We start from the raw sequence: 19,225 nt of genomic DNA, 5'->3' as shown, positions 1-19,225 counted from the left end.
CAGTTCAGTTCAGGACCAGGATCTTAGAACGAATTGAGTTCATTAACCAAGTTACCACTGTATTCTTCAATCTACATTAAAATATTTAAGTTATGGAATATCAGGAGAAGAGTAAGCATCATACAAAGAAAAACTTTGCCCTCTATTTTGAGGAGAGAATTAGTGCATCTCCATTTGTATGCATGATAGTTGTATCATGTTAGGTGTAATTATGAATTTACTATTGTATTTAGAGATTAAGTATGGCTTAAAGAGATATCTCTCATTTTCAAGTTGATAAGGAGTGGGTTATGATCATTAATGGTAATATATCAGCTTGACTTCAGTAAGAACTGCCTAGCAGATCAGTAATTTCTGGATATGTCTGTGGATGATGATATGCAGGCCAAAAATCTGAGGAGGTAAGATCCACCCTGGATGTGGATGGCACCAACCAATAGGTTTGAAGCACAGGGCAAAAAAAGGGAAAATAAAGGAAGTGTTTCCCTTTTATCAGAGGAGCCCCAGTCGTTGCCAAGTCCTTTGAATGTTCGTCTCTAGTTCCTTCAGTCTTCCAGTATAGACTTATCAGCTTTCCAACACAGACTTGTATCCGGGACTTTGCAGTGAAACCTGTGAGCACTGTGGGCTTCCAGGCCAGGGCACAGACAGCCATTGTGGATTCTTCCACCTCTAATCAGCAGATGGCAATTGAGACTCTTCCACTTCTGATCCTGTAAGCCTATGTCATAAACACCTTGTGTAATCATACATATAATTTACACTGAATCTGTTCCTCTAAAGAATTCTAAATAATACACACCAAGCATCCAAACAGAGAATTTCTTAATACCATCAGCATACCTGATCTTACTTTATGTGAAGAGTTTTTAAATAAACTTATTTAATAATGTGGAAATCTTTAACAATTGAAGGACCAATTATTCCAATGAGAGAAATAAATAAATGCTCTAATCCAAATTTCATAAACATACAAAATATATCTTTCTACATTTTCCTTTTTTGTTTTAAATTTTTTATTGAACTAGGAGCACTGAACTACATACTCAGCCCATTTTATTTTATTTTTTAAATTTTGAGACAGAGTCTTGCCAAGTTGTTTCAAGGCTGGCCTTGAACTAAGGATCTTCCTGTCTCAGCCTCCCAAGCTGGGATTACAGGTTTGCAATACTACACTGAATCTACTTTTTTCCTTTTTTATAAATACAGTTTGTCTCTGTTTGGGTCCAAATAGGGGCAGGCCCATAGCAATTAATTTCCTAATAAACATACAAAAAATATTACTAATATTAAACACTGAGAAGTCCAAAGTAGGCAATTATCTTACCTTTTGTTATCCAACAAGCCAAGACCTTCACGGGGGACTTAATAGGTCAAAGACCTCGGTAGGGACATAAATCCAATGGTAGCCATCCTCCTGCCCTCAAGGAAGCTATAAGGTAGTTAGGAGACAAAATGTAAAGGTAAGAAAACAAATAAACTTTGTAATGGAATATTCAGCTAGTGCTTGTGGAGGATTCCCTTTATGCCGGCCCATTTTCATAAGGGCTCTGTCCCCCCAGAGTGTGTATTCCAGTGGACCACACTCTGTGTGGGCCACACATAGAAATGAAAGCCAAATGCTGGCGACTCTAGCTGAGCATCTTAACCAGCCTGAGGACCGGAGTTTCAGGTTCAATTGCCATTAACTACCCAGTGACCATGGGCAAAATGACCCTTGAGAACTTTCGTAGGTTATTCTCCCCCATCCTCCCAGTTACTCAGGCTTAAACAGGATTCTCATTTTAAAGAAAAACAACCAGAGGCACAGTAAGACAAGTGAATGTCTTGCCCTAGTTCACACGTGATGAATGAGAATGTGGGAAATTTTTAAAACCAGATTTTTAGTATTTTGATTATAAGTGTAATTCCTGATCATTCAATTCATAAAATGGAGTAAGGAGTGGAAAGAAATTAAGGAAGTTGCCAGAGATAGAGGGGGAGCTTGGTGGTAATGTGAGGATGAGTAGGATTCACATCAGGAAAAGAAGAGGAATCCATCTGACCGGGCACAATAAGAGTACAACCAGATGGATACGCACCAATGTCTTCCAAGGACTCAGCACAGCCTGTATGACTGCAAGGGAGGACTTGTTCTGTACCATGCAGGAACGAACAAATGACCCCTGGTGCCAGACAGAGGACAAATTCTTATTTGTAGAAACATTGCATTTAGTGGCTGTAGCACAGTTCTGAGGAAATGAATGGGAGTTTTCTTCCTGGTGTCAGGGGCATTCTCTGGAATGATTAATTGACAGTTCTCCAGCCAAGCCCCAGTTCGTTCTGGAGGCCAAGCCTTGGCGTGCACCTGCCACCACAGACCCAAAGCAAGAAAATGTATTGTCTTCCTCTTTTTCCTCTGAGCACTGCAGCTGCTTGATTGCTTTAAGGAAATCTTCTTTACCTAGACTATAAACCTAAAGGTCTCTGACTTCCGGGATGAATGAAAACTTCACATTTTCCACAGATTCAGAGAAGTGGTACTTTAGAGGCTGATTTGAGAAAGCTTCATTGCTCATGTGGCTCTGAGGGCTGCTGTCTTCTTCTTGCCTTTCTGATACCCTTTTTTCACCTAGAAGCTTTCTGACCACATTCCTCAACACCACACTACGCTTTGTGACAGCTGCAGCAGTTACAGGGGAATTTGAGGAGGCTGATGAGGCCTCTCACGGTCACAAAAAGAGAGTCTTTACCCTGAAGGGAAAGCAGGCTGAACTGGTGGTGCATAAATCTATGAAGGGTCCATTCATTCCAAATAGTTTCAGAAAGACAAGGCCAGTATAGTAATTCTGCCTCGTTTGAAAAATTTCTTGTGGTTTAAAAGAATTAAAATTTATTTGGTAGAATTTAAGTCTCTTGGCTTGTTAGCAATATTTGTGATGTCCTCAAATTTGGACTGAAGGATTTTGTGTGAGAAATTTTAAATACCAGAGACTGTTGGGAAATAGAAAAAGCAACCCTGGCATGAGCACTTACTATGTGCCAGGCAGTGTCCCACATGTTGGCCATCAATCACTTCAATTCATTTTACTTAACCCTAGTGAAACTTTCCTCATTCATTCATCAACTATTGATTTATTGAGTGTAGTTATTGAGTGTTATTTATTGAGTGTTGTTAACAGTGTCCAAGACACACTGTTCTAATGAATAGAAAAACAAATATATAATGAATAAGAAAACTATACAGTAAGGTAGAAGGTGGCAAAAGTCATGGAAATAATTCATGCGGATGTGGGAATGTGAGTCCTACAGTGTAGCAAGGGTGGGTCTGAAGATGCCATGGAGATGGTGACACTTTGACACAGGAGGAGCCAAAGTAAATATCCATGTCTTGGAGGTAAAATGATCTAAGCAAAAGTAAGAAACAGCAAACTTGAACTAACATGAATGTGTCTGAAGAATATTAGAAAGTTTACTGAATCTAAGAAAAAGTAGAAATTGTGATAAATAGAATAATGGCTCCCCAGACCTATCCAAGTGCTACTCCCGAGGAGCCATGACTCTTACATTACATGGCAATGGGGAATTGACATGACAGACAGGATTAAGGTTGTGAATCAGCTGACCTAAAAAGAGGGCGATTACTCTGAACTATCCAGGCTGGCCCAGTGTAATCATTAAGGGTCCTTAAAAATTCAAATAGAAGCTCAAGCAAGAAAACCAGTGAGAGAAGCATGCATTTGCACATGGCTGGGTTTGAAGACAGAGGAAATGGCCATACAGAGTGCTGTGCCTTCTAGACGCTGAAAATGGCAAGGACTTGGGTTGTCCTCTAGAGCTGCCAGAAAAGACCACAACCTTGTCAATACTTGATATGCCCAGGAATATTTCCAACCTATAAAGCCATAGGATAATAAGTTTGTATTTTTTTAAATCATTACATTTCTGACAGTTTATACCGCAGCTAGAGGAAATGAATACAATCATATCCTCAGAAGACTCCCCAAGGATTCATCAGCCTCCGCTCCAGGGAAGACAGGTACCAGGGAATAGAAAATCTCTCTGGATCCCCCAGGATGAGCCAGCTTCAGCCCTTTTCCTTACTTGGGTCACTGCTCTCCAGATTTCGGTTGTGCCTGGTCTGTGAGAAGAACATCAGAGTAAGTGTGAATGGAAGAAAATGAGACCAGAGTGGAGAAGGGAGAGTTACCATGGTTTTCCAGGCCTCATAGGCAATTGGATCACATACTCTGCTGGGTAGACATGAAAATCCCCAATTTACAGAGCAGGAAACAGAGATTAAATAAAATTCCTAAGTTTAAACAAATGAGATCTGCTTGAAGTCTCTTTGCCTTTAAAGCCCTTGATCTCACCAACTAGGCCAAATGACTCAGAATAAGGCAAGGATGAAACCCTGGATCCTAGCAATACTGTCACAATGTCAATGCATCACCAGATGCCCGTGACAGTATGCAAAGGTGACCCCATCTGTGGGTGCTGCATGGTAGTCAAAAGCATTGCACCTTCCATAAATACATGGCAGGACTGCTCCTTATTTTTGGATTTTAGGTAAAGCCAGGCCACATAAGGGAATAAACTTCACTTATTCTCATTCTTCTCTTCTCCTTCTGTCCTCTTCACCATCTGCCTTTCTTCCACTAGTGGGGGACCAAGGGAATCCTTCTGTTTTTCTAGTTTCCAGGGTTATGTTTAATTAAATAAGGAACTTCTGCACAATTTAGTTAGACTTGCTCATAACCTTAGTGTTTTTTCATCATATTAAACTCTAGTCTTCATGCTTTTTCCTGTCCTTTGAGATTCAAGCCAAACTATTCTCTGCATAGAGATGGCAGGCCATCTGTCATTTCTGATTGCCAGTGCTCCTTTCCTCTCTTTTCTCCCTAGTGTTCTGGTTTTTCCTCAGGGAGCCATCCCCCAGTGTGTCAGGTCTTGGTAGCTCTGTCAATCAAAGTGTCACATCTTCTCATAGCCAAGGGTTGGGTATTAATCTCAATTTTAGCCTAACAGACTTCCTGGTGTGTGTGTGTGTTTTGTGTGTGTATGTGTGTGGTGTGTGTGTGTGTGTTTGTGTTTGTGTTTGTGTTGCTGAAGGTTGAAGGTGGAACCCAAGATTTGTGTGTGCTGGGCAAGTGTTCTACCACTGAACCACATTCCCAACCTGGTAATGTGATCTAGAAAGAAGTGGCCCCAATATGGAAAATAATTAAAGCTTGTTCAGCATGTAGGATCTACAGATCCCAACATAATCTCTCACAAATATCTTTCCTGTTGTCGCAAATTGTTGGGGAGATTTTGGTAGAAACAATAATCTCCAATATTTATTTTTCTTTGATTCAGTAAGCTTTTTATAATTTTCCAATAATTTTTTTAAATTGCCCCATTTAAATTAATCCATCAGTCTTGGTTACTTGCAATTGGAAAAAACAAACAACTAATCCTAACTAATAAAACTTTGCCTCTTGAATAAGTAGCTTGATGTACTTAAGCTTTAATGTTCTGTACTTCAAGGCTCTGTATAACTAAATAAGATTCTACCCTCCATTAAGTTGTAGATTTTACTACTTAACAGGGAGTATATTTTCCTCTACAGGTGTGTTTTTTCCAATCATAAACTCCAAGGTTGGAATGAACCAATTCATCTTGCAACTTATCCAATAATCAATATCTTACCTTTAGTTAGTCCACTTTTTCAAGAGAGCACAAATAGAAATTTGGCCCAAAAGCTCAAGGTAAGATCCTGTCTTTACTTGTCTTAAACACACAGAAAATTCCCCCCAAAGAATTATCTACATGAAATAGTTTTTTCTTCCATTTGTATGGCCCCTGCATGTGTTAGTTAGCTTTCTGTCACTGTGAGAAAAAACCTAAGATAAACAATTTAAAAGGAGGAAATAATTATTTTTGACTCATGGATTCAAAGATTTCAGGCCATGGTCACTGGGCCCCACTGCCACTGGGCCTGTAGTGAGGCAGTACATCATGGAGGGAGGACATACATAGCAAAGGATACTGATCACTGCATGGCAACCAGGAAGTAGAAGAGACAGATGAGAGGGGGCCAGGGTCCCAATACCTCTTCAAGGACATGCCTCCAATAACCTAACTGTCTTCTACTAGGCTCCATCTCCTAAATGCTCACCATTTCTCTATGGCACCACAGACTGGGGAGCAAGATGAAAACCATAGCACTGAATAAGTGTCAAATGCTAGAGTGAAGGGACTCTCTATTGAAGGACTCTTGAAAAATGCAAACTGGTACTTGAAGTCAGTGATTTATCATGTTACTATCCTTTAGTACTAACACTTTCAGTGGGATTATCTTACAATTACAGTGACATAACATAGTCAAAGATGAAGTTCTGACCAATAGCACATAAGCAAATGTGCCATGTCTGATTCCCAATTTACTTCATATTCCTGAAAAATGGATTTTGGAGTTGAGAGCTGGAATCCAAAGAGTCATCTTGTGCCATAAAGTGGAAACAACTCTCATCCCCGAGGTGGGTTGAACAGCAAGAGAGAAGTAACCTGATTCCATGGTATATGAAAAATAAACTCCTATCTTATTTAAACCTTTGTACTCAAATTTCCTGTCATTTGCAAACACTATATTCCTAAACCCTAGCTAGTATAGCTAGATATATGCCAAATAGATTCCTTACCTCCCCCTATCTATGCACACTGTTCTCAGCCTCCTTGGTTGATCTCAAATATAGGATGCAATATATAAACACACTCATTGTATCTAGCTGATGTACATTCCTAGACAGGCTTGGACTTAATCTTCACCTCACCCCCACCGATGGAAGCGTTCTTTCCCTGCTCTACAGAGCAAGGTTTCAGGCTGCATTAGCTTTGCTGTACCTACCCCACAGCATTTCAAGTTTCCTAGAACTCCCTGGAAGGTTCCAACTTTGGTTTCCTTTAGTTTAAAGCCCATTTTTACTCTTTAGCCCAGGACAGTTAATTGAGTATCTTAATGTCTTTATTTATATAATAAGAATAATCTCAGAATTATAAGGACTGGATAAGGTAATGCTGGTAAACTCTTAGTACTGGATGCATCACAGGTCCTCAAAATGGATTCATTGAAATTATGGCCATTATTTCACTCTAAAAGAGTTTTGAAAACCATAAAGACCTTGGTGAGGAAAAGCTCCGCTGTTTGAGGAGACAAATAGACAGAGACTTTAATGGAGCCCAGTGTTTCCAACTACCACCACAAAATCAAGCTCCTATTTCATGATTGGAAGAAAAACCATTAAGTGCAAGACATCTATGTATCTATATATTTATACCTAATAGATACATCTCCATTTCTCATCCATTTAGCACAAAAGCACTTTGCATGTGATAGTTCTGGTTCATAGAGTCCAGAGGACAAAAGATAGCTGGAGCTGATGCAGGCTTCATTTCCTTTGCCTCCACTTCACCTGGACTTTGCTGCTCCCTGACTCAGGGGCCTCTACCTGGCCCTCATTCCTCTGCACAGGGAAGACTGTGCAAAGGCCAAAAAGCCCCCACCCCAGTGGCCAGAGGAGTAGAGATGTGCACTCTCCTCAGCCTTCAAGAACAACCCTGGTCTTTCCAAAATAAGGAATTTGCCTGCAGTGTTTTGAAAATGTGTAGGTCTTTGCTGCCCAGAGCAGCACTGATCAGACTCAAAGCTCAGCTTCTTCTCAAAATCTCATTTTTCTACCTTTCCTGTAATTCGCCTTGTGCTTCCTTGGCTCGCAGGAGACTAGGACTTACTGCAGAGGTTCTGGTAACTTCCCCTTTCCCTGTTCCCTACACATAATGAGATAGAAGACCTTAGCTGAGATTGGAATGGTTTAACTATCTGTTCGGAGGGAAGTCTGAATTTTGTCAGTAGCCCCTCATGGGAAAAGCTTGGCTTATCTCTGGAACAGTAAGGCCTGAGTGGAAGGCACACAGTGAATTCACATTGTCCTGATGCTTGCTGATGATATGGCCTGCAATGCTAGAAATCCCAAACCAGCTACAGTGTTAGTTACAAGAACATGGAACTAAATGTGTATGGAGACGACGTAGAAGTGGATTATAGAAGCTATGAGGTGACTGTGGAAATTTTTTTATGGGTATTAACTGAGAGGATCCCACCTAGTACTCCTTGGTCAAAAGGTCTTCTTTCTGATGATAGAAGCAATATTCTTATTTATATGACAGGACATGGTGGAAATGGTTTCTTCAAATTTCAAGATTCTGAAGAAATTACCAACATAGAACTTGCAGATGCTTTTGAACAAATGTGGCAGAAAAGATGGTACAATGAGCTACTGTTTATTATTGACACTTGTCAAGGAGCATCCATGTATGAGCAGTTTTATTCTCCCAACATAATGGCCCTGGCCAGTAGCCAAGTGGGAGAAGATTCTCTGTCACATCACTCTGATCTTGCAATTGGAGCTCATCTTACGGATAGATACACATTTTATGTCTTGGAGTTTTTAGAGGAAATTAATCCAGCTAGCCAAACTAATATGAATGACCCTTTTCAAGTGCGTCCCAAGAGTCTGTGTGTGTCTACTCCTGGACATCGCATTGATCTTTTTCAGAGGGACCCTAAAAATGTCCTGTTAACTGATTTCTTTGGAAGTGTTTGGAAAGTGGAAATTACAACAGAGACTATTAGTTTACGACAGGATTCAGAAATCACAGAAAGCAGTTATAAGGAAGACCAGATGGATGAGGAATTAATGGAGCCTCGGAAATATGCTGAACAACTTCCTGTAGCTCAGATAATACACCAGAAACCAAAGCTGAAAGATTGGCATCCTCTGGGTGGCTTTATCCTGGGATTGTGGGCACTCATTATCATGGTTTTTTTTTAAAGCGTATGGAATCAAGCATATGAAGTTCAATTTTTAGATTCCAGGATGTCTGAAGAAGAATATATGGAAGATTTTGACCTTGGATAAAAAATTTATGTTTTTACAAATACTTTACTCTCATGTAAGTTGGAAAAAAGTATAAGGAAATTAAATTTTAATAAACTATTGAGTTTATACCTACCTTAAATAAAAATAATTGTTAATTGCAAGTGCTTACTGGCCACTAAATATATTTCAGGTTTTCATTTTGTGTGTTATAAAAAAATGGAATAAAGAGACCTGGATATACAAAAAAAAGAAAATGTGTAATATTTTAAGTTTTTAATTTTTTCTTCATCTTATAATCAGCACAGATTTGCCTTATTAAAGTGCTGTTTTGAACAATCCTTCTTAAAATTTCACATCAGCCATGGCAAACAATTCTCATCGGAACTGGCCAAAATAAAATGTTGATGGCAGAGAACTGAGGATTTGAGGGATTAGAGCTCCACAACCTGTTTTTTCTTAAGAGGGGGGAAAAAAACCATTCAGCACTCATTTAACAATGTCTCCTGGTGGTTTTGAACCATTTCCTTCTTGGTGTTATCTGATTTGGGCAAATTTACAGGGAAGGCAAGATTACAGTGCCCACACTTCTCTTTTCAATCTTTCTGGGGCCTTATTTGTATCCCTATGTCAACAAAGTGAAGAAAAGATAGTGTTTCATTGGAGCAGCCCACAGCTACAGGCATGCTCCTTAATTACTGTAAATGACCAGTTAGCATTGCTTAGATTTCCTTCAACACACTTGCCCAGGCACACTCTCCTTCCTAGCTGCTGTGGTGAACACAAGCTGTCTTTAGTCTCTCAGGACCCAAGGCACAGACCAAAAATTCTGTTATGAGCACAAATGTCTGAGAGTGGGCATTTGTTTGTTTTCTGCTTAAGAGACAGCTTTCATAAATCCCTGCCATTAAGAATCAATAAGTAAATAAATAAATATCCAAACAAACACAATGGTTTGAAAGCTGAGTATCTCACTTCCAACTAAACTAAACTAAAGTGTTGGCTGATGTGACAATACCAACTTTTATCTGGTCAAGAAAATAGAAATTTTCTCTTAGAAATAATAAACTCATTCCTAAAAGCCATTGCCCATGACAAAGGAGAAGGACAAAGAAGCTTATGATTTCAGGAAAAGAGAGTATTATTTCAGTTAGCCACACCACATATGCTCCATTTCTTTTAAAAGCATGCTAATGAAAGGCACCTTAGTACATCGCTTCTTTCCCTAGATTTTCTTAAGAGAATGAGAATGCCTGCTCATGCCCATCTGTATGTGTCTCTCTTATTCCAATACTTGAGACAAAAGGATGTATGACTATCTCATAAATATCTCATAGTGCATGCATATTGCATAAATATCTCATATAGATCTGTAAGTTGGCAGTGAGCAAATTCTAGATGTCACTGAGGGTCCAGACTATTGACCCCCCCAACTCATGCACATTATTTCTATGACTTAAACATTTTATAATCCTAGTACCCAGTACAGTTTCTGACATGCAGAGGGTCATCTTCAAATGACTGTTTAATACTAGGAAACAGCATGTAAATACATGTTTAATTTCTGCAAGGCACTGTTGCAAAAGCTTAGCAAATATTAATCACTTAATCCACATAAAAACCATTTTACAGATGAAGAAACTAGGACATGAAGCAACTGGTGCTTATGTGCCAGAGTTGGGATTTAAAGGTAGGAATTTCAAAGGATGTGTTCTTGACCACACACTACACCTCCCCCATCTTCCTATGTTCTCAGTCCTGGGCCTTATTTGTCTCACATAGCTGATGCTCCTTCCAGTTCTATAGAGCATGACTCTAGTGTATGACTCTTGGATAACCAGTGGGCACAGAGAACCTTCTGTTATCTACCCATCACCATAAATGATCCTCTGACTTAAACTCCTGATGAGTTTATACAAGGGACATGAAACCATGATTTCCCCTCTTCCAAAAGGAGGAGGGTTCCATGAAAATACTGGGACACATAATAAAGCTGCACATGGTCCTGATCCCTCAAATACTACTTTAATAGACAAATAGGTCATATTCTTCAGAGCAATTCCTAGATTCCATTCAGTAGCTGCACATCACCAAAGATGAGCCAGCACAAATAGCAGGGAACCTGTGGCCATACAGAAGGCCCTTAATACCATGTAAGATAGCAGAAGGTGTAAGCCCAGTCCTGAGCTCCTCACCCCAGAAAGCATCAGGGAGCCATGAGACAGGAGTGAGGAAATCAAGGATGTAAATGAGTGTGCATGTGCTTCCCAAAAAGCTAGACTATAAAGAAAGCAGAGGGCTGATGGCAAAAAGCCAGTCCCAGAGAGGAAGAATGATTTTTTTAAAGTATGAAAATATGTTTATTGTTTGCAAAGAGGCAACGTATGGATTATGAGAGATGAATAGATAAGTGTGAGAGGTAGAAAATATCAGATAGAAGTGAGGGAGGAGAGACAGGGAAAGGTGGGGGCATTGTGGTGGGTACAATGTGATTGTGGTCTTGATTAGAGAGATGGGTCCAGGATGGACAGCAATAGCTTTGAAGAGGAGATAGGGCACATTTTCTTTTCTAATGGACGAAGTGAAAATGAATGCCACATGACCTCGCTGGTTTGCTCCTCAGACTGGAAAGTTCAGATGGCAGGGGAAAGAAAACCATCAATCTTTGAGGGGCTTCACTGATCTCAAAACTGGCTCCTCTGGGAAAAGAAAAGGAGAAAAAGAAAAGCTGAAAAGTGTAGGCAGCTACTGCTGGGGATATAAAAATCGGGTGCCAATGGCAACATACAGATATTCACAGGTAGCAACAGAGAAGTCCGGGCCATAGAAATGGCTGATGTTTCCCTCGAGCAACCATCCAGGTTCTTAAGGAAAATATGTGTGCAGAAAGTATGTGTGCACAGATTCCATGACATACATTAAAACCTCTCTATGTGTCAGGTATGGGTGCCAGAACACAGCAATGAACCCAAAAAAGTTATTGGGATTGTTATTCTATTTCAAATTCATCATGAGAAGTTGGATCTCAGATTGTCAGCTCAGGTTGCCATCCCAGTATCCTGCCTCCATCTCAGAGACCGCCCTTCGATGTGAGATCGACCACACCTGCTAGGGAGAAATAGAAGAAAGTGAAAGAGACAGAGCGTTTGCCCCAACAGTGAAAGCAGAACTGGCAAAGGCCACCTGCCTTGGCAAGGGAGGAAGAGAGAAGGCTGCTCACCGTGGCAGGATGGCCTGGTGCGGGGAAGACAGAGAAAGGGCTGCTGCTGAACTCGTCTCCTGGACAGAAGCCCTAATTCAGTGTCCTTTCTGGCCTCAGGAACCCGAGAGAGGTGAATAAGGATCTGCATACAGGCCCGCTAGGAACCTCACTCAGCACAGTGACAGCTGACGCCGTCAGTAGCCTCCAGTTAAATGTAAACCAGACCAATCTATAGAAACTCTCCTCCTTGGGCAGCAGAGAGGAGTTGCAAAGAAAGAGGAGGGGACCTATCAGTTTCCCAGCTCTCAGAACTCAAAATTTATTCTCATTTTTTTCTTTCTCTTGTTAACCTTTTTCTTTTATTTCTTGTCTACGGTACTAAGGGTTGAACCTAGGGCATTAACACTGAGCTACATCCTCACTTTTGTTTGTTTGTTTCAATTTTTTGAGACAGGATCTTGCCAAGCTGCTAATTTGCCCAGGCTGGACTTGATCCTCTTGCCTCAGCCTCCCAGAGAGCTAGGATTACAGGTGTGCACCACCGCACTTGGCTTGACCCTCGTATTTAACACCAGTACCCTGCGAAAGGTCTCATGGAGAGACTCTTGGGGACTTTCACAAGCCGTTTCTCCCATTCTCACTCTTATTCTTTTATCTTCCTTTTCAGCCAACAAAATGGCATTCTGGACCAGTAATACTTTTTAAATATCTGTCTAGAGTTTCTCAGTTACATTACTCAGCCTTTGAAGATAGAATACACTCAAATAAAAGTAATATAAAATGTTTCAAATTGAGATCTAAACTAGAACATTGTTCATATTTTTACCCTATCCTTATATTCCAACATCATTTAAAAGAAGTGACATTTTTCTTCTATGCCATTTTGATCTTTACTCAATCTATATTTTTTACCTTGTTGTGTGGCTTGTCCAGTGTTCATTTTATAAACCATGGTGGCCCAAGACCCTGTTTGACCTATCAGATCCTTTGTCTTTGCTTCAAATGCAGAATCTCCTGCCTGACCGGTCCTCTTTCTTCTCTACCTACCTACACAGTCCCTTCTCCCACCTCACCTCTTCTGTGCCATTTCTCCCAGCCCATAGCACTCTCCTTTACCTGAGCTCTTCAAATGCCCACTGCTTGTAGTTCTCCCCAAAATTTAGCAGTTATTGTTATATCATATGCCTTGCTTCCTCTGATAATTTACAACTCCATAAAGAAGTCCTTGGCAACATTATATTTAATGAAATAAATCAAGCACAAAGACAAATACCTCCAGTTCTCACTGAGACATGCGTGGTATAAAGTTCATAAAGAAAGTAGCATTGAATAGTTTTCACTAGAAGATAATAAAAAGGGACAAGAGGGAAGATCAAAATGGGTACTAAAATACAGTTAGGAGGAATAAATTCTAGTGTTCTGCAGCACAGTAGGGTGACTATCATTTAAACCTTTTATAAATAAATAGATATTTTATAAATATCTAGAAGAGAAGCGTTTAAGGGCTCCCAACCAAAAGAAAAAAATTAATGTTTTGATCATTACACATTGTATAATTACCAAATTATCACACTGTACCCCATAAATACATACAACTAAAAACAACAATAAAATAATTTTGAATTATGAAAGAAGCCCCACAAAAGAATCTACTTCTAAAAAAGGCCTTGTCAAACTCTAAACATTTAATACATCATGTGCATGTTTAGTATGCAATAATCACTTAACATTAAAAACTACTTCTACTGATCCACCTTGTAGAGAATTTAAACAAATGGTTTCTGTATATTGATTGATTGATTGATTGATTGATTGGTTAATAGATTGGCTGACTCAATAAAAGTATTTCTCACCTTTATTTTAAAAAATTGGGGATCGCTCAGTATGAAAAGCCCTTGGTAAATGATCACCACTGCCAACCTGTCCAATCATGGGAAGCAGGTTGTCTTTAGCTAAAATTACAGTATAGCATATACCTTTTTGCAGCACAGGTGCAGAATCTGAGGTTAAACTTCCTCCTCCACCTATAACATACATGATGAAACAAATATAGAAACAAATAATAGAGAAATAAGTTATAGATGGTCCTTTAGAAGTCAATTTCATCTGCACATCTAACCATAAAAGCAGCATCTGCTCTGCTAAATACAGGTGTTTTATATCCTTGTCATTAATTGGAGGGGACATTATGTCATCATACATCAACAGTTAAGGTTGGTTAAAGTGCCACTTATCTCAGGTGCTGTCATTAATCAGGTTCTTTTCAGCTTAGTGACTCCAGAGGCTTGGCTTGAAGCTGCTCTATATGAATGGGTTTTCCCTTAGGTTTGAAGTGTCTTTTTAGTATCATTTTTTTTTTAGTATCATTTTGAATGAAAACCTTGGGACCCAGACATAAGTGGCCCTTAAGGAGCTGTTCTGATGCTTCAAAAAAGAGAAATGCTTTCCTCCTCACCTTCATTTTTTCCACTCCCCATCCTTCTACCAAAGAGCCACATGGAGAGGAAGACACATCAGCCCACTCTGTCATCTCATCATGGTTTAACCCATTAATGGATTGCAATGAAGCAGTTAGCATATATCTGGTGCTCAAACAGAGCCAGAGAACAGCAGAATCCTGTGGAAGTCAGCACCTTCCCTGCCTGTCTCACATGCATGTCTTCCAAATGCCTTCTGGGCCAACCTTAAACCAGACAGGCATCCCAGATGCAGTGTCTGCTTTTACTGAAAATACATTGTATGTCCTTTGTTCCATTCCTGCAAAGCCACTGGAAGCAACGTAGGCTGTCAGGGGCAATAATGGCGGGCTTTTAAAATACTGGCCTTTACACTTTCATCACCTTAACCCTGAAAGTTAAAGTAAAATGTTCAATTAGCAGGTTGACAACTCAGATAAGAAGTCATCTGATCCTTATTAAGTTCTCACTCAGAGACCCCTGCTCTTAAAGTAACACACCTCTCTCATATTCCAAGGTGAAAGAGGTCTCACTACTGCAAAAGAGTGGGAGGATAAGGTTGGAGAGGAGGTTTTATTTTCCGCATGCACTCACTTATTCACTTAGGCAGTGGATATTTACTGAATGTCAAGACTGGGCTAGGAGTAAGGAATGCAATGATCAAAAACCTACCTCTCACTCTCAAGAGTTCACAGTGTGGATGGCCAAGAAAGTGCCTCAAATGGAAAACTGTAACTGATTAGTTCTCCTGAGGACTGAGAGTTAATAAACAGGTGTGGAGTTAAACTGCAAAGTTGCAGTAATTTGTTGACCACTGATGCAAAATCAATAGTGCCAGAGTCTGGTGACAGCCAAAGAAGGTGTCATGGCATGGAGGCTACCCACATAGAATCATGCAGACAGTGCCAAAAAATTTGCCCTGTGTCCTTCATCCTGAAAACCATTAGAAGCTGCTGATGAGATTAGGACGGAAATGACACAGTCAGAGTTTGTTTCACCTTTAGTCCTCCTTTTTTACTCTGCTCTTTTCTTCTCCTTCCAAGTGCAAATTCAAAGGAACAGGCGGCTGCAGAGAAAGATGAGCAGTCCCTTTTCTCTCCTTAATCCTTGCAGTCTATTAAAGGGAAAGAAGAAGAAAGAGGAGGAGGAGAACACGATGAATATGAATTCCATGTTTTGAGAAGCCCAGGATTTAGGTGAATTTGGAGATTTAATTCCTACAACAAACCTCTTTTTAGCACTATTTTATTGATTATAAATTGGGTTTTTTTTCTACTTTGGTTGTTTTGAAACAGGGTCTCGCTATGTAGTTCAGGCTGGCCTTGAACTCACTAAATAGCCCTTTCTGGCCTTGAACGTGCAATGAAGCTCCTGCCTCAGTCTCTCAAATGCTGGGATTACAGGCAGGCACCACCTCACCTGACTTTATTGATGATAAATTGAAATATGCTGTATTTAGTATCGTTTCCAAGGTCGTCAGTTTGGAAGGGTGTAACTGAGATTTGAATTCCAGCCTGGCTAATTTAAAAATCATTCTTTAAATTCATTGCACTAGCCAGACATGGCACAACACATCTGTAATCCCAGCACTTTGGAGGCCGAGGCAGGAGGATTGCCAGGAGTTTGAGGCCAGCCTGGGCTACACAGTGAATTCAAGGCCAGCCTGCACTATACAGTAAGACTATGTCTCAAGGAAATAAATAAATAAAAACAAATTTAAAAAAATAAAATAATTATAAATAAATTCATTCATTCATTGCACTAATTTATTGCAAGCTCTTTGTCAGTGGCGTTTTAATATAACCTGGTATATCTTGTCAACATCTTAGAAGAGTCTTACAGATTAAAAACAGGTTGAGTACAAAGAATAGGAATATCTTGGCAGGGAGGGTCAGGTGGATGATCCCAACTGAAGATAGACACCAGAACTTGTACAAGTGCCCAGTCACTAAACTGCATGTCTCCTTTTCTCTCCTCCCTTTTCTAGACCTGAATAAATGGTCAGTGACTGCAGATTGGAGCAGAGGAGATGATAACAATCTGAAATGACAACAATCTCTCCCTCAAGTTTAAAGGTAAAAGAAAGGATTTTAAAAGCCCTTCTTAAGAACACCAAGGTTCTGAATCATCCTCAGCATCAAAAGGGGAATCGCATTTTTTGGAGCTGAGGAAAGCAGGATGCAAAGCTAGGAATGAATCCTAGGACACTTGTCCTGGTCACCCATCAGCCTGTCTGGGATCACTCCTTGAAAAATGTGTAAGGTAAACAGATCAAAAATGGGTATTCTATGTACTGTTGTTCTCTCAATGCACTCCAAGCAAAAAGTATATTTTCCCTAGACAATTATTACATTTTATATTCTTTACCTTCTCTTAAAAAGAAGGATGTACTACTTTTCTAGTATTCATTTACATGCCTTTGATAAATTACTGTAACTAGATGAGGGAGATAAAATAACCAGTCTATTAATTACAGTGATTATTATTTAATGGAAAATAGAGTTCCAGGCACAGTGTGCAGTAGGAAGAAAGCTTAGCAATGCATTATATAGATGTGGTATTTTATCTTAAAGAGTAAGATAAGTGTCCAGCCTGTGCTACAAAATAGAGAATATGTTCATTAACTCTGCAAGATTTATATGTATAATTGGCCATAATATTTTAACACTATTTGCTTGATTTAGCAGTACATGAAGAACAAGGAAAAATTGTAACTTCAATTAAATTGGGAAAATCCCTCAATGAACATAGAAAGCCAAGTCTACCCAGGAAAGTGGGAAGCAGAGGACTGAACAACAGCTAAAAATGTTTCTAGTTAAATAATGTATTGTTCTAATTTGAACTTGTTCTCAATTTATTGTTGAAAGATAGAAATTGAGAGAAGAGCTTTCCCCGCATGAATTGTCTTTTAATTTACATTTAAAGTTTAATTTTTGGATAAATTTTGACGCTTTCTAAAAGAGAACTTAGTTTCATGGTACAATCTTGACTCCACCACCACCAAACATCTGATCTTGTCTCACTTCCCTCAACCACAAAATTGAGAATAATACTTATATTTGCCATCATGGAGTTATATGGATCAAAACAGGGTTCTGCAAACTAGTAAAATTTGGACTGTTTTTGGATGGCCCTCATAAACCCATAATTTTTAAAAATTTTTGAATTTTTGACAAAAAGTCAAAATTATAATAACAATAACATTTTGTTGATATGTGAACATTGTATAAAATTCAAATTCAATGTCCATAACTACAGTTTTATTGGAACACAGCTACCCTCATTTACTTATATATTCTTCATGGCTGTTTTAGAGCCACAGCAGCAGAGTTGAATACATGGAACAGAAAACATATGGCTAGCCAAGATTAAAATATTTGCTATCTGGCCTTTTGCAGAAAAAGTTTGCTTATCCCTGGACATAAGAAGCAACATATGGATTCTCAAAGTTTGCTACACATTAGAATCGCCAGGGAGAATTTAAACCATTTGACCATTGGTCACACACCACACCAATCAAATAAGAATCCCTGGAGGTGGACTGCAGGCATAAATTATTTGAAAATTTCCAGAGGATGCCTATATTTGAGAACCAGCAGACTTACATGCTATGTAAAGTGCACAAACAACACAGAGAAAAATTTGGATCATTCTTAGCTGAACCAATAAAAACAATCTTCCTTTTTAATTCCTCATTGTATTTCAGAAAAAAGTTATTGAATATACATTGGGTGCAAAATATTTTTTTCCTACCATTCTCTGTTTCTGTCCACTTCCGTTCTCATCTGCATGTAAGACTTAAAACAGGAAGAAAAACAAAGTTGTAGTGTATACTTTGAGTCTCTAAACACACGTCCGGTATTTTATATTTTCATTTATTCATTACACAAATTTTCAGTATGTGGAATCAAATTCTATGTAATACTCATGGTAGGTGAGAGCTCCAAAGGTGTGCTTTCAAAGTCGTAGAAAGAGCACCAATGTCCTTGTAGATGGATCCCATACTCAGGTAGAAACCTCTTGCATCTTCTGGGTTCTGAGTAGTCTTCTCACGGGCTTAATAGTAACCTCAAAATAATAAGTGCATGGCACTTTTAAGGGCCATTAGCTAAAAAGAACACCTGAATGAACATGTAGCCTAACAACCAAAATAATTGATGGGGGTGTATGTACATGCTCTATATGGAAAAAAAGACATAAATATCAAGAGGCCTATGATAGTTAATAAGAAAAAGTTAGTACACATTAAACATAATGGAGTCCATGCTACTTGAAATAATTCATTGCTTTGGTACAACCAAAGAACGTCCTCAAATTCCTTGACCAAGATATGGATATGAATAGAGATAGGATAAGACTAGACAAAGAGGTTAAATATGGAGTTTTGAATTCTACCACCAAGTTCATTTGCCATGTGACCTCGGGCCAATTGCCTACCTCTCAGTGTCTCAATATCTTCAACTCTAAAATGAGCATAATAATTCCTACATAATAGAGCTGGTGCAACTATTTTTAAAACACATCTAACCACTGGAGTTTTTCCCCTTAATTTTCAGAGTCAAAGGCTGAAATACGATCTTCATAGCCTAAGTCACAGAGATTGATCCCTTCATCACACAAACTTACTTGACTCTCATTGTTTAAGGTCCTCTCTTGAGCACCTGACCTTA

The 19,225-nt window shown here is 39.2% G+C and overlaps 1 pseudogene; it reads left to right on the top strand.

The window, feature by feature from the left end:
• Nucleotides 1-360: 360 nt before the first annotated feature.
• On the top strand, nt 361-8,864 carry LOC101711359 (GPI-anchor transamidase-like; annotated as a pseudogene).
• Nucleotides 8,865-19,225: the final 10,361 nt, after the last annotated feature.

Source organism: Heterocephalus glaber, unplaced genomic scaffold, assembly GCF_053883595.1.
Source record: "Heterocephalus glaber isolate CG9 unplaced genomic scaffold, H.glaber_assembly_v1.0 deba00000331, whole genome shotgun sequence".
NCBI classification, from domain to species: Eukaryota; Metazoa; Chordata; class Mammalia; order Rodentia; family Bathyergidae; genus Heterocephalus; species Heterocephalus glaber.
The sequence above is the reverse complement of the archived record's forward strand: the minus strand, read 5'-3'. Positions and strand labels throughout refer to the sequence as shown.